This window comes from Pteropus alecto, unplaced genomic scaffold (assembly GCF_000325575.1).
Source record: "Pteropus alecto unplaced genomic scaffold, ASM32557v1 scaffold16, whole genome shotgun sequence".
Taxonomy (NCBI): domain Eukaryota; kingdom Metazoa; phylum Chordata; class Mammalia; order Chiroptera; family Pteropodidae; genus Pteropus; species Pteropus alecto.
Genome location: NW_006438867.1, coordinates 1129515 through 1145859, shown reverse-complemented (window position 1 = coordinate 1145859; position 16345 = coordinate 1129515). Strand labels below are relative to the sequence as shown.

The 16345-nt window shown below is 34.7% G+C and overlaps 1 protein-coding gene across 3 annotated transcripts in view; it reads right to left on the bottom strand.

The window, feature by feature from the left end:
* Positions 1–15492, bottom strand: part of TRPC4 (transient receptor potential cation channel subfamily C member 4) — a 219057-nt gene extending 203565 nt beyond the window's left edge. For all 3 annotated transcript variants that reach the window (XM_006915784.2, XM_006915786.2, XM_006915788.2), the window contains exon 1: positions 14674–15492. The gene's annotated coding sequence lies outside the window, so the exon portion shown is untranslated. The remainder of the gene's footprint in view (positions 1–14673) is intronic.
* Positions 15493–16345: the final 853 nt, after the last annotated feature.

Here is a 16345-nt window from a genome sequence, read left to right as displayed (position 1 = left end):
AAAATGAAAAAAATTGGGTTCACAATAGGGTCCATGTTCTTATGAGACTCTAATGCAGCAGTCCCCAAACTTTTTGGCACCAGGGACAAATGCTCCTATGAGAATCTCATGCCTGATTATCTGAGGTAGAGCTGAGGTGGTGAGGCTGTGGAAAAAATTTAGATTCTCCAGTCCAGGGAAGTTTAGCACTGATAACCTAACTCTCACTTTGTCAGGCTGGAGCTAAAACCATCCTGTGTAGGGATTGAATCATGGCCAAGTCTGTATGGTGAAGATAGCATTCTCCTTATCCACCTTTGCATCTATTAAAACTAAAGCAAGGAACTTGTCAGCTTATGATCCCTCCTTTTTTTAAATTTTTTACACCTACAGTACCTGGTCTATCTAGGTGGTCTCCCATCCAACCAACTAAGCTAAGCCCGACCCTGCTTAGCTTCCGAGATCAGATGGGATTGGCCTTGTTCAGGGTGGCATGGCCGTAGACAGCATATATATTTTTAAAAAGACAAATAATGCATATATCAAGGTAAACAAGATTTGATTTGGATCACATGAAAGCAACTAGTAGTTACATTAACCACATGCTGCAATGATAGAAATGGTAAAATCAGAGTTAGTGTTTCAAAAGCAGGTTTGGATGATGTTATACGATCTGGTGCAATATAGTGTTAGGCACATTTGCAGAGAAACTTTAAGGAAATCTATTCTATCAAGTCTTAGGCAATTTTAGCAATAACAGTTATAAGTATAACAAACAGCAGTGAGTGATAGCACTTTCCCTTCCTTTTATAATGGACTTCGAATGGGAGAAATGAAGATTACTCAGAAAACCACAGTCCTAAAAAAAAGTCTCACCTCAATGACAGAGGTCAAATTGCTACTGAATTATATTGCCTCTATTTTCTGTTCAGTTAATAGTGTATTTACTATTCAATAAAAAAGAGCTATTAGTCGGAACTTAATTACAATTGATTTGTGCCACATTAATATAATTTTATTTAGAGTTTATTATTTTATACAAAATAGCTTTAAAGTGGTTGTTTCATTTCCAATATCAAAGACTTCATAATTTTGCAAGAATAATGTTACTACTGTGCTAATAAAAATTCATGTTAAAAGTTCCAAAATTCTTTCACAGTTGCTATATGCATCTCTCTATGGGTATAGCTGTATAGCTATATACCTATACTGTACCATAATAGAACATTTTTAAAAAAACATTTTGACTAAATTTTTAAGCATTAAAGTCAAATATATAAGAAGGACTTAAGTTTCTGACTGTGATGAAATGGCATATAGGGCAGCAGTTCCCAGCTTTTTGGCACCAGAGACTGGTTTCATGGAAGACAATTTTTCATGGACCTGGGTTGGGGGGATAGTTTCAGAATGATTCAAGTATATTATATTTACTGTGACTTTATTTTTATTATTATTACATATGACTCACTATAATGAAGAATCAGATGCCACCAGATGTAGCTGTACAATTGAAGTACAGAAACTCACTTGCCCCTATAAAGCCTGCCACCAGATGCAGCTTATCATTGCCGTTCACTGATAGGGTTTTGATATGAGTCTGCAAGCAACTGATTTATTATGGTCACTGTGCAGTCAAACCTCTTTGCTATGGTCCGTGCTCTTATGAGAATCGAATGCAGCGGTCCCCAACCTTTTTTGCATCAGGGACCGGTGCTCCTATGAAAATCTAATGCCTGATGACCTGAGGTGGAGCTGAGGCGGTGATGCTAGCACTGGGGAGTGGCTGCAAATACAGATGAAGCTTCACTTGCTTGCCCCCACCATTCACCTCCTATTGTGTGGCCCACAGACCACTATTCTTCTGTGGCCGGCAGGTTGGAAACTCCTGACCTGATATAAGGGACTAAAATTCATTCTGGTAAAGCCTAGAAAAGCTCGGTAAATATAAACAAACAACCCAATAAACAAACCTCTTTCTAAAGAAGAGTTGCAGAGTTAATTAGGACTTAGGGAGCCGAGAGCTCAGAGAGAAACTACAGAGAGATGGATTGATCTTCTACAAACCATGTTTCCTCTCAAAGCATTTGCTGGGGCAACAAGAACGTCAGATTTCCATGTCCAGTAAGAAGGAAGACAGATGGAAGTGAGTGTCACATTCAGCACTTCTTCTCTTGAGGCATTCATTAAAAATTAAGCTTTGCAGGAAAATAAGTAAGACACTTATCAGAAAACTTCTGAAAATTAGAGCACAGAATCTCACAAAATGTTGAGACAAAATTCATTATTCAGGAACCTGCAAGGAGAAGTAGTCTTGTTAAATGGCCACGGTTCTCAGACTCTGGAGACCTATAACATATTAATGGAGTCAACCAGGGATTCATAGAGCCTTGAAAAGTCTGAAAATTAGCAGCTAAGCAGCTCAATTTGTGATTGGATTAAGATGTCTACTCCATACTATCTGTCAGCCAGGGGATAGGGTATATCCTCTTTGGGAGAGGATGGCAAAGCTTCTACAATTTTTGATACACATTTTTCACCTTTAAATAAAACCTATGTGGCTTTCCAAGAAAATATTAAGAAAACCAGACCAAAACATAATCCTGTTATTGAAGGTATCAGCTTCAGGCTTTAAAGAAAATATTCAAGAATCTTCAGAAATTAGACAAAATAGAATACTTTATGAAGGATCTAAAAATATATAAAATTAATAAAATTAAAATGCTTGATGTGAAAAATTCAAGAATTGAAATTAATAATAAATAAGTTTAACAACATTTAAGACACGATCCAAAAAGAGAGAGAATTCATGAATGGGAAGATGAGGCTATAAAAAGTATCCAGATTATAGCACAGAGAGCAGAAATAAATGGAAAATACATTAAAAGAAGAATTAAAGGGATAATAGAAATACGGCACAGAGTAAAAAGGTAAAAACATGTGTAATTATTGGCCTTAAGGGGTAAAGAAAAAAAATCCAAAACTATATCTGAAGAAATGAAGATCAAGACTTTTCTAAAATTAATGAAAGATATCAAGACATATAAGAAATGTTCCAAATGTCAAGCAGTGGAAATCCAAATAAATCACCTAGGCACATTATTAAAAATCTCCTGAAAAAAAAAATACTAAAAGAAAACATAAAAGCAACCAAAAAATAAAGAACACATTGCTCTCAATGGAGTAACAATCAGATGGAAGCTGACTTCTCAACAGAAATGATAAAGTCTAATGTCAATCGAATGACATATTCACTGAAATAATGTCCAACCTAGAATATTCCACCCAATGAAAATAACTTTAAAAATGAGCTGAAAATAAAGACATTTTCGATTGAACAAAAACTTAGAAAATTCATCGCCACTGACAAAATTCACTAACACTAAACATAGTAAAGAGAACTCTTACTTCTCCACAGAAACATGGTTTTGCTAGAAGGAATAGAATAGAGCATCTAAAAGCAGCAGTTATGATACCTGCAATTTAAATTTTAAAAAAACTAAAATAGAAAATAGAACAGATATATAATTGTTCTTGAAAAATATGGACGTAGTTCCATAGTGTAGTGGTTAGCATGTCTGCTTTACATGCAGAAGGTCCTGGGTTCACTCCAGTGGAGCCACAGTCCATGGTCTACAGCCATGCCACTGTGAACAAGCCCAATGTCTGATCTCAGAAGCTAAGCAGGGTCAGACCTAGTTAGTACTTGAATGGGAGACCACCTAGGAAGACCAGGTGCTGTAGGCATAAATAATAAAAATAAAAATATATAAAAAAATTAAATCTATCTAGTTCAGTCCACTCCCCCTGCCCCCCAAAATGTATGTGCCAGCATGTGTAAAATTTATTTTTTTAAAGATGAATATAGTACCCCTCGAATTTAATTCAATCTATTCTAGGATAAGAAATAAAGACAAAAATAGCTCATCAGATGTTAGATAAATATTTTTTATGGTTATTTATTTCAACTAATCAGCAAACACTTTCAAAGTGCTATTAAAATTTTAGGGAAAATAAATTTAAAATATGGGTTGAATGAATTAAAATGTTAAACTTTAAAAAAGTAAATAGCTATGATTAGTAAATTAGTAATATAGCTTAAGTATTATGCTGTCTTGGATAAGACATTTGAAAATATTCATATATGTAGTGAATAATTTTAATATTTATCCTTATGATTATAGTGTGTTCATTTTAGTATAAAACACAAAAATGGCCAGAAATGGCTGGATTTTTTTTCCTTGTAATGAAGCAGAGAGTACAAGTGATCATTTTTCTTGAACAGAATATTAAATTCACTGTGCCCTTCCTTGTACACCAAGGAAAAATGTAACGATATGAAATTTCCTTTCTTAAAATCCTTTCCTTAATCCCTCTTAGCTTTTTTTTTTTTTTTTCTTAAATACATTAGAAAAAGAAAAGAAAGTTTCCTGATTAAATGGTGCTGGGAAAATTGAAAGGCCACATGCAAAAAAATAAAACTAGACTGCTATCTGTCACCACACACCAAAATTAACTCAAAACAAATCAAAGACCTTAACGGAAGATCTGAAACAATAAATTGCATAGAAGAAAACATAGGTACTAACTCGTGGACCTTGGATTTAGTTTTATGAATTTAACTTCAAAGGCAAGGGAATTAAAGCAAAATGAATGAGGAAGTAAAAGCAAAAATAAATAAATAGGACTATATCGAACTAAAAAACTTCTTCACAGCAAAAGAAATCATAGACAAGACAAAGAGGCAACCAACTGAATGGGAGAAGATATTTGCAAACAACGCCTCCAACAAGGCGCTAATATCCAAAATATATAAAGAACTCATACAACTCAACATTAAAAAAGATCCAGTTAAAAAATGGGCAGAGGACCTGAACGGACACCTGTCCCAAGAAGACATACAAATGGCCAACAGACATAAAAAGTGCTCAACTTCACTAGCTAATTGGGAAAGGCAAATCAAAACCACAATGAGATAACACCTCATACCAGTTAGGATGGCTATCATCAACAGGACAAGTAATAACAAGTGTTGAAGAGGTGTGGGGGAAAAGGAACCCTCATACACTGCTGGTGGGAATGCAAGTCGGTATAGCCACTATGGAAAACAGTATGGAAGTTCCTCAAAAAATTAAGAATAGAATTACCATATGACCCAACAACCTCTCTTCTGATTCTTTACTCCTTCAAAAATTGAAAATGTTTATTCATAAAGACATATGCACCCCAATGTCCATTGCAGCATTATTCACATGGAAACAATGGAAGTGCCCTGTGATATATGATTGGATGAAGACAATGTGGTACCTATGTACAATGGAATATCATTCAGTCATAAGAAAAGATGAAATACTACCACTTGCAACAACACGGGTGGATCTTGAGATTATCATGCTAAACAAAATAAATCAGATAGAAAAAGTTGAGCACCATTTAATTTCAATCATATGTGGGATACAAAACTGAAAACGACAAACAAACATGACAAACAAACAAAAACTCAGGGACATAGACAGCAGTTTAGCGGTTACCAGAGATAATAGGGGCTGGGAGGTGAGTAGATAAGGGTAAAGAGGGTCTAATATAAGGTAACAAAAGGAAATTTAACTTTGGGTGGTGAACACACAATTCAATCAATATACATATGATGTATTATTGAATTGTACACTTGAAACCTGTATAATTTTATTTCACAATGTCATCCCAATAAATTTAATTAGAAAAATATAAAGATAAATTAATACATGTAAAATACTTAGGACACTACCTTGGACTTGATAAGAAGTCAATAAATTTTATTTGTGTTGCAAAAAAACACAAATCTATCTCTAATCTAAAGAAATAAACTAGTAATGGTATTTCATCAGAAGTTTTAATTTTGTAGAAGTTACAATTAAATTTCACCTTGAACACGGAATCTTACCACAATTTTATAAATGTTCAGAATAAATGTTCATCATCCTTGCAATATACATGTGGAAGTGTGCTGGTGTGGTTGAAGAAGCAGGAAATGTGGATTTATAAGTGGCAACTCCCCTGTCATAGCCTCCAGTCCATGAGGGAGGAGCCATAAACCCAGGACCAAATAGACAATGAAGGGTGTCTATCTGTAAGTAGAGTACTGATGGAGTGCCTACTGTCGAATGTTGTATTGGAAATGAACTACAGGGCATATGAAACCCTTTGAGCAGTCACTGTGTTAAGTATACTTCTATATCCATTTCATTATAATTAAAATGATCAAAATAAATCCTGACAGACCCTGAAACACTTCTAAAAGCTAATTAATACCTATGCATTTTATGAGTTGAGATTCTCTTTAATCACGTTAATTTTGATACACAATTCTTGTATATTTTATTGATGAGATTTTCTTTTGAATCTTAAGACAGACAGCATTATAATAATGAAGGTCATCTTTTAAATAACATTCTTTAAATAAACTGAAATGAATTAAGATTATGTGTTTCAAATAGATCCAGGTTATTCAACAATGAATCATTTCAAATACTCACTTCCTTTATATCTTCTCAATCAAGTTGTCTCCTGCTCCTATTTTTACTTTGTAGATCTTTAGGTTTTAAAAAAATCACAGGCTAAAATATTATATTATAAAAAAATCTCTTTTGCATTTTGAGTTGCCAAAAATTATTACCATTAACTATTATTCTAAAAAGATGAATTTTCAATATTTAATTGCATTCAATATTTTAATAACAATCATGTAGTAACTAGTAAGAATGTATTTATAGTAGAAAGTTATGCTTCAAGTTCTGGTTTTAATGGTTCACTGTGAAGTACGACAGAATACAAAATGATTTTTATTCTTCAAGTTAAAGTTGTTGATATTTAATATGTTACAAAAATTCTTTATTATAATTACTTTTATAATAAAACACTTTTTTCATTACAGCTTCTTTTATTCATAAAAGGGCAAAATCATTTGCTGGTTCACTTTGTTTCAAGAACGTGTTAGAATGCTAAATACAAATATGAAGTTCAGCTCTCTAATTTTTCATATTACAAATCAAAATGTTAAGCTTAAGCTGTGAGATTTAAATGAAGCAAATAATCAAATAAGTCTTCCCCTCCTACCAACATTTTCTTCTAATGCAGCACTTGCAGAAGGACATATTTTTAGGAACAAAGCTATTCAAAATCCAGTAAAATAACAATAACTCTAAAATGTGAGTGTTCTTTAGAAATATTCCTTTTACTTTAATTATAGAGGATCTCAGAGGCTTAGAGGTAGGCACCATGATTATTTCATATAACGACTCAGAAAGCGAAAATTCTGGCTAAGATTGAGTAGGCCTAGAAATGTAAATACCCAAAAAAGAAATTTAAAAAAGATTAATATAGCTAGTCCAATCCTTTATTTTGGTCCCAATATTTAAGACCATGAGAAAGATGGTCTGTTTCAAGATCTTCAATACATTCTCAGGTGCAGACAGAAGAGCTTACTAGAAAACATGAACAGTGGATACTGAAAACTCCTAAATCATTCCAGAATGGATTCGCCCTTCTGAGAATATCCCAAGTCAAGTTTTTTTATTTTAAATGTCTCAAGGCAAAGGTACAGGGCTGAATATGCAAGTCCTTACCTCTCTGCTCTAAAACTGGCTACTTCTCTTTGGTTGACTTCATTGGTTCCAAGGAGGACTGGGCAAAATGTGAATGTATCACCACAAATCCAAAGAGTCTTTGGAAAACAACTTATGTTCTAAAATCTTTGGATGGCGATATTGTAATAAATATATAAAAGGAAAGCACCATCTTTAATAGTATCAATAATGTTTAAATTTTACAGTTGGAAAACCTAAGTTCTACTCATAGGAAACAGTAATTTGAAGCAAGAAGGATGCATTTAGATTTCTCCCATCATGACCCATTTTTTTTAATTCCAAGTATATACTATATTTATTTTAATATGATTGTGTTATTTTCTTAATGAGTTCTCCTTTACCATGAGAAAAGATCAAGAGAAAATAAAACAGTAAAATGTCTCTAAGATTATGAGATACTAGAACATGGTAAAAAATAAGAGGTTTATGAGACTCCTTTGTTTGAAATCCTAAAGAAAAAGAAAATATGTACCTCTCTGTAGTCTCAGCATCTGGAAGAGTAATGTCATGCATTAAATAAGTCTTTAAAAAGAATCCTATATGTGTGTATACATATAATATATTATAAAAATAATTTTAAAAGATTCGAGTCTTACTTATAAACAGCTTTTTGAATTAGATGATCTTCCAAGTCATTTATTACATATCGAATCATTTTACAGTTACAGATATTGGCAAATGACTTCAACTGTCTTTTATGGGCTACTCTACACTCTTTGCTAACAATCTGTATCCTCTTATCTCTGATCATTGATCTGTAGGCATTACCTTAAGAGCTTATCACCTAGGAGCAGTCTTCCACTCTTTATTAATTATTACTTACATAGCAATCTATGTATGTATGTATATGACTTTAGGTGAAAAAAAATGTGCTTGTCAAACTACAACTACTCAAACTACAACTACCACAGAAGAGCATTCGGTTAATGTTTTCAATGTGATCTTCAGTGTGTGCAGTTTCGCTCCACCTAGCATGAAAAAGATATTTACATAAATGATACCCATGCTGACACAAACAGTGGGAATGAGTATATATAAAGCATGACTGATTCCCCATTCTTTATTCAATGTACACTATGCACTATACCCTTCCTCTCATCATGTTTTTTTGGGGATTCATATTGGTATATGCCCAGTTACTTGAAAGAATAGCAAGGCAAAATAAAGAGATTGAGCTTAAGAGCAGACCAATCACCCATACATTCATTTATTCCATTCATGCTTTTTATTCAAAAACCATGTATTGATCACTAATACTAATTCTGTGAAAATAAAAATTACAATGCAATGTGCTGTAAACTATGATTCTGGTATGCACAAGGTACTAGCTTACATAGTTGTGTTATTTCACTACTATCATTTAGAGGTAACATATATTAAAAATGTAGCACAGTATCTCAAAACTTTTCGTATACTTTAATTTGTAACAATTCTAATCTCTATATAGCAGAATGAAAAGACTTAAAAAAAAAAAAAAAACTCATGTCATCCACAATTGGACATCATGTACTGTTAAGTCTTTGACATGAATTCTCAACTTAATTTGCCAAATATAATCATTCCAAAGAAATCTCTGACTTTTTTTAGTTCACTGTAGGTATTCCTGAGAAATATTTGTATCTGTCTTCTTTCAACTCGAACCACACTTCTCATGGTATAATGGAACAGAAACTCTCTGTTAAGAATTCCAATACAGCACCACTTAAATTAGAACACATTAATAATTAGTTATATAAGTCATGTGAAAATGAGTATTATAGAGTATCTAGCTGACTGGAAGTTATGTCCATTGAATAACTGTGAGTTGTTTTTTTAGTAATAATATGGTATTCAATGTATCACATAAATACAATGTCGTTATTATAACTGGCTTCATTATATAAACAAATCCAGCCCCGGATCCAGCCAACTATAGTATTATAACCTGTGAAATTAATTATTCTCAATTACAAAAGCATAATATTTATGAAAATCAAATTCAGTTAAAAACTTACACATTTTTTTGAGCATCCTTTGGGTTTCTTAAAAGTGTTACTGTTTAGTTCAGGAGGTAGAGCCCTACCCAACTGAAGACAGAAAGGAAATTTTAAAGGAGACAGTAATATTGACCTAGGCTTATGTGCTTAGAGAACATTTTGATAGGAAGCAATACAGAGGGAACTTTGCCAAAAAATACAAAGATGAAGAGCTTGCTCATGTGTCATTAATCTATTTATTCAATTATTCATTTAATAATATTCAACAAATATCTATTGGATGGTTACCACTTTAGTGTTAATCGTTGTAATGGCATTACATACACTCAAAAAAACTATTCAGTTTCTGTATCAATAGGTCTTTGGACATAAGCACATCAGTTTGAACTGCAGGTATATGTTTAAAAAACATGGCAAATTTCTTAAAATGTGCTATCAGCTGATAGATGTCTTCTAGGATGTATTAATGAGAGCTACCCTCATTAATTATCAAGGGACATTAAAAATAAATAGGCAATTAACATTTCAGATAAAATTAAGACAAAACACTTGTATAGAAATTTTATATGACATTGATAAGATGCAATATAAACCTAACATGTCTTAACATGATTGCTATTTCTATAAAGAAAAATGTTTTATTGACAGCCTACAGATGTTCTGAAGTTTTGAAAGAGAACTTTTATTTAGAAATTATATCTCATGACTATTTAAAGAAAAATTTATAACCTTGAATTTTATTCATGAAAATAGAATTTTTACTCCCTTCCACATATAGCATATTTATATTCATGAGTAAAAAAGAAAATAATTTTGATAACAACCTTCTTGAGGTGAGTGGCTTATTTCCTGTGTTTCAAAACTGATAGAGCTTCAGTTAGAGAGTATCGTTTCAAATTCTAGATTCATAATGGGTTTGTTTATGTTCTGATGTTACATTGTTTGAAAAATTAAAGAAATAGCTGTAAGAATCCAATGAATTTATGAATCTTGTTAAAAGTTTACTAATTTTATCTTAGAAACTGTAAGAATTAAATAAAAAGAATATTGGCTTTAGAATCAAGTAGACATGGGTTCAAATCCTGACTCTACTACAAAACAGCTGTGTGATTTTTTAGAAATTCAATCATTTCATGATGATGATTTATTTAAAAGGTAGTAATACTACTTCGATATTAAATAGATGTGAAGATAAATATGAGAAAAAGTTTTTTTTTTAAGCTCCTAGCATAATGTCTGGCATACATTAAGTACCTATAAATATTGGCCCCTTCCTTTTTTCTTTTCTTTTTTTTTTTTTCCCATGATAGCTCCTGTTTTTCTGTCTTAAGTAAATTTTAATGATCGATGGTATTTGTTCAAGCAAATTGCTTATGGGGACTTTTTCAACATATTTTAAATATAGTAAACTACAAGCAGAATATAATGAATACGTATTTGATTCACATTTCATTGCACTTGCCATTTCTCAAAAAGAATGCAGTGTGCTAGATAAAGTTATCAAGGCATATTTTTAAATTAATGTTTTAATTAACATTTCTAATTTTATGTGTAAAGCTATCCATATGTCTGTCATCTGTTGCCTCTCAAGAAGCCATTATTCTATGACACTGCTATATTTCAAAGGAAACATTTTTTAAAAAGATACAAAACATACACTAATATTAATAGGATATCATCTACAGTTTGATTACAAGAGCAGATCAAGAACCGAAACTATTATCTCTCCTTTATTTCCTATTTAAGTAAAACTGAACTAAGAAGTATCATTGAGATTTAAAAAAAATGTTTTTAAAAAAATAGATCAGTTCATTTACCAAGCAGTTCAAGAAACAAAGTAGCTTTAAACTGATAGATTTTCAATTCATGTGCCTTCAGTTTTCAGGTTTATAGAGGAATGGTTTTATTTCCTAAATGTGTTCTCATCAAGAGTTATTTTGGTAGTACTAATGTTTTCAGAGACCAGGTCTATATTTGTGCTGATTAAAAAAATATAGCCTTGATATTATATCCCTGATCAAAATATTCTCAAGTCTCTTAAAATATTCAGCGCTCAGCATACTTGGGAGGATTAGCGCATTAAGGGGAGAAAAGTGTTCTAAAGCAATTTTTTATTACAACTAGATAGAAGTAAATGTCCAATTGAAGTTGGCTTGAATTTACCAGTTTTAATGTTTATTTAGTGTGGGGAGGTAAGGGGGCATAAATTAGATGAAGAGACATGTTTTAATTTTGATCTGTCTCCTCAATCTCACTTTTAATGGGTTTTCCATAGATATTAAATAGGTGAACAACACTGACTTCTAGTTAGTCCAGATAGGACAATGTAGACAGTCAAGATGTACATTAGAATCTGATCTTGTATGATGTTTGCTGATGATGATTTTGGAAAAGGAAAATTCAGAGTTTATTATATTTCTCTTCCGTTAGTTTGTTTTTAAAAAATGAAACAATCACATTTAATAAGAAAATATTTGGTCCACAGTTTTACTGTCCTAGCTACTGTCTAACATTGCTTGTGTATCTATCCTGATTTACAAAATCCTTCATCTGTTTAGCACTGATATTCACATGAATAAATATCGAACAAATTTGTGCATATCTTTATTTTTGTTACAATATATGCAACAATTAGAAAGGCAGATTAATTCACTTTTCAGCTCCTAAATATAATGTTGATAATCTGAATCACCATCAATTATCCTGGCAATGAAACATGCAGGTGTAAAAACATAACAATATTTTCAACAACACATTTGTGAAAATATCTTTTAATTCGGTAGGATTAATTAGTAAATCCTAAGGGTTTGACATAAATTGAATCATGTTAATAATAGGGCATAAGTTAAAAAGTTTAAAATGTGTGTACTAAACAAGAGATTCAGATTTCCCCTAATCAGAAAGAATGAAAGCAATGTTTCTGGTGTTTCCTATTTATGTAAAGTTTGAATTATAAGGTTATTTTACATGGAAAGTTATTTGCTCTCTTACTATTTTAATAATGACATGGGCATAAAATTAATATAGAACTTTAATTTTCACATAGCTTCCTCTTTGCATTTTGATCTTGACCTTCTGGGAATAGCTTCAACAGAGAAATAAACAATATAAAAAATACAAAATTTTAAAGGTTATAAGTCATGGAAATGTATTCCACTTCTTAAAAATCTTTGAGAACACCATTAAGCAAGTAAATTGAAACTTGTCTTATTTTTCAATAGCTGAGATTTTTAGAAACATTGTCAACGTTTGACACCTTTAACTAAAGAAATAAGTTTCTTGTATTTGTGGAGCTTAGATACTTTATGCTTTGATGAATGCCCGCATTCAAGTTCTTACTTAAGAGGAAGAACTTTTCTACATTTGCAATTACAAATTTTCACACTATGCCTTATATTAAATGTCAATCTATCTGACTTTATATTTATTGACTCAATGAGTATTAAGCACCTCTTATGTCTCTTTGACCTATTAGTATTTCTCTTTGTGCATCACTTTCTTGGCATAAATCTGTCAGCTCTTCACTCCTCAACCACAAGTTTAGCAGAGCGGTTGAACTCTGACTAGAGCTCTACTGAAAGGCTCTCCAGCTTCATGGTTTCTTATTCAAAAAATGTAAGAGCATTTTTTTCTTTCTTTCTCACTGTACTAAGATTTACTAATCTAAGACATTTTCATAAAATACTTTGATAAACTCATTTAACATCTACTGATTTGCTGATTTGCATTAAGTGCATTAATTCATATAGTTTTTAAGTGTTTGACAAAGTCCTATTAAATTTTTGTTCTAAATCTGAAGTACTAGTCATCCCTATATCCTATCAATTTTTTGCCTTAAATATTTAAGGGGTAGGATGTTTCCTGGTCTATTGTCAAATAGAATTAGGCATTACAAATATTACAAATGTAGGATTAAATAGCAATTATAATACAGTGATGACAATTTCAGTGTTTTAACATATCCACTCTTACTCTCGTTAACTCAAGGTTTCACTTAATAATAATAGTAAAAAACTCTAGCTAACCATTTTTCTTAAAGAATTTGCAATATGTTTTGTGTTATGATTACCATGATAGGAAAGCCAAAAATGATAGGAAACCTAAAACATTTCTCTCTCTTTTTTTTTTTTTTAGTTTTATAAGTCTGTTCTAAATTTCTTTTTAATAAAACAAGTAAACATTGCTTCTGCCTCCTCTCACTCCTTTGGCTTGGTGCTTACTCAGTCAGCAACCTGCTGCATTTTATAGGTGTGGAATTTAATTGGGAAAAGTTCCCTAAAAAAAATCATGTGAACAGGAATACAACATAGTGGATACAACATCATGGATACAGACAAGATAAGTGATCCCTTTTCTCCGTCTTTCTCAAACCCTCCATCCCCTTCCAGCATTCTCTAGTAACTAGTAAGAAAAGGCAGCTGACTTCACAGCTGGAATAAGTTGTGCTGTGAATCCCAGTGATTTACTCAAGAAGTAAACAGGGTCAAGTGGAATTGGTTGCCAAGCAAACTAGGAATCCCTAGCCTGGGTCCAGCGACACGGATAAAAGTGTTTCTGTTTCTTGATAGATAATGAAAATGATGCAGAGTGTAATTGATTGACAGGGTATTGATCACTATCCTTTCTTCATTCCCCCAATTCAGGCATCAGAGAGTCTAGGGTTCACTTATATACGCCCAGCGGCCACCAAGACCTCCATTTTCTCCCAATGCATAAAAGGCTAAAAACAGCCTTCCTCCACAGCACTGTGGCATGCCTGCAGCTGCTTTGTTTACCATATTAGTCACACCCGGGGCTCACTCCTCGCCCTCTCCCCTGCTTTTAAGCCTGGTGCGGTGGGAAGCTGAGAAGCATCCCCAAAACTCCTGCTCAGCCCAGGTCTACCACAGAAAGCGTCACAAATCCGGTCTCGAGTTTTAAAGAGAAACAATGCAGAGGGAGCTTTTTGAACTCGTAACCCCCCAGGAATGTCCGTCCGCTTCCCCAGAGAGAGCCGGCTTCCCAGGCAGCTTGAGAAACTTAACCGAGATCCCAGAAAGGAGGCGAGGTGAAGCTCCGGTCAAATGGAGCTCTGTCTGAGGCGACACCCTTTTTACCTGCAAAGTTGCAATCTCCTCGCTGAAGAGGGATCGATCCAAGGACTGGCTGAACGGTTGCTATGCCCGCTGAGAGCACGCCTCGCAAATTCCAATGAGATTTCCTTAGTCGCTACAGAGTTTCGAAGCATTCCATGGAAAATGCACGAAGCTGGAGCCCACGCAGATGGCACCGAACTGGGCGGAGAGAGGATGTTCTGAGAGCGATGCCATAGGAGGCGGGGGAGGGGCAGTCCTGGAGGGGGTGGTGAGCGCCAGAGGAGGAGAACTCTCCCACCCCCTCCCCCACGAATCCCTCCAGGTAAAGTTAGCGTTCCCACGGATGACAACAGATGAGTCCGGAGGAAGGAATCCAGCCCTCGGTACCTGATGACTGCCTGGCCCGGGTCCGCACAAACCCAGCTTGGAAGGGACAGTCTCTGAAGATGAGTGTCCAAAGCACGTCTCTGTGTGGCAGTGGCGGGGACCCGCGCACAGGCAGTCCGGGCTGGGCTGCCACGGAATAGCCCCGGGCCTCCTTGGGCCAAGTGCTTGAGGTCAGCCACTTGGGCAAGTGAGCTTACCACAAGCCAGAAGATATCCAGGCAAATTAATGGCCAGATCGCCTCTGTGGTCCTAGATGCAAGCCAGACACATTTCCAGACTTCGGCGGCTCTGCAGGGATGTCCGACTTCAGTTCGTGCCAGGACTTGGCTCCTGAACGCCCTGCTCCCACCCCAGTAAACAAGCACCCAGGCGGCTGGTCGCCCGACTTGAAAAAGTAACCCTTACCTGCACTCAGCAACTCTCAAACCTTCTCTCACTTCCTCTTCTCTGGGCTCGCGTACCCCGTCTCCAGGCCTCAAGGTGTCAGACTTCCCAAGCAAGAGCAGGACTATGCGGCTTGTCACTAGTAATAACAATCGAGACAGTCGCAATGAAGAAACACACTGAAGAAGAAACGCAGTGAAGCACAGCGTTCCACCCCCACCCAGCTCGGCCTTTCCAACAAGCGTAGGAAACCAGTAAGTTTCCTAATATTAAATAAAACCCAAATTGCGCGCAAGCCTAGGAGCGCGAGAATCAATCGCTTCAGGTGGTGTTTGTGTGAATATGAATATGTGTTTGGGGGTGGGGGTGGGGGGGAGAGAGAGAGAGAGAGAGAGAGAAGAGAGAGAGATAAAAAGAGAGATAGAGAGAGAGAGAAAGAGAGAGAGAGAGAGAGAGAGAGAGAGAGAGAGAGAGAGAGAGAGAGAGAGAATGAGAATTGAGAAAGATACTCGCAACAGCGTACTGAAATTTCAGGATAAAAGTTAGCTCCTAGGCAATCTCTTTGGTGTTCACACAGTAAAATAAAATTAAAGTGCGGAGATTGGCAAAGTTGGCACTAACTTACTTGATGTAACTGCAACGCGGTGATTCCCAGGTTTTCACTCGTGGAAGCTTTGTTGGTCTACACCTCATGACTTGAAAGTATATTTATATAATAGAGAGTATTGTCAGTGTGGAATCTTAGCTAGCGATTATCCAATTTGAGAACCTTTGGTTTCTACTTGATTTCCTTTATTTTTTGAAAGTCCTGGGGTGCTGTTAGTCACCACTGGCATCTGAGCAAATGCCTGCTCCAGCTTCATGCTTGTGCAACAGATGAGTGACGACCCTTTTTCCCGTCGCAGCCACTTGTTGTTACACC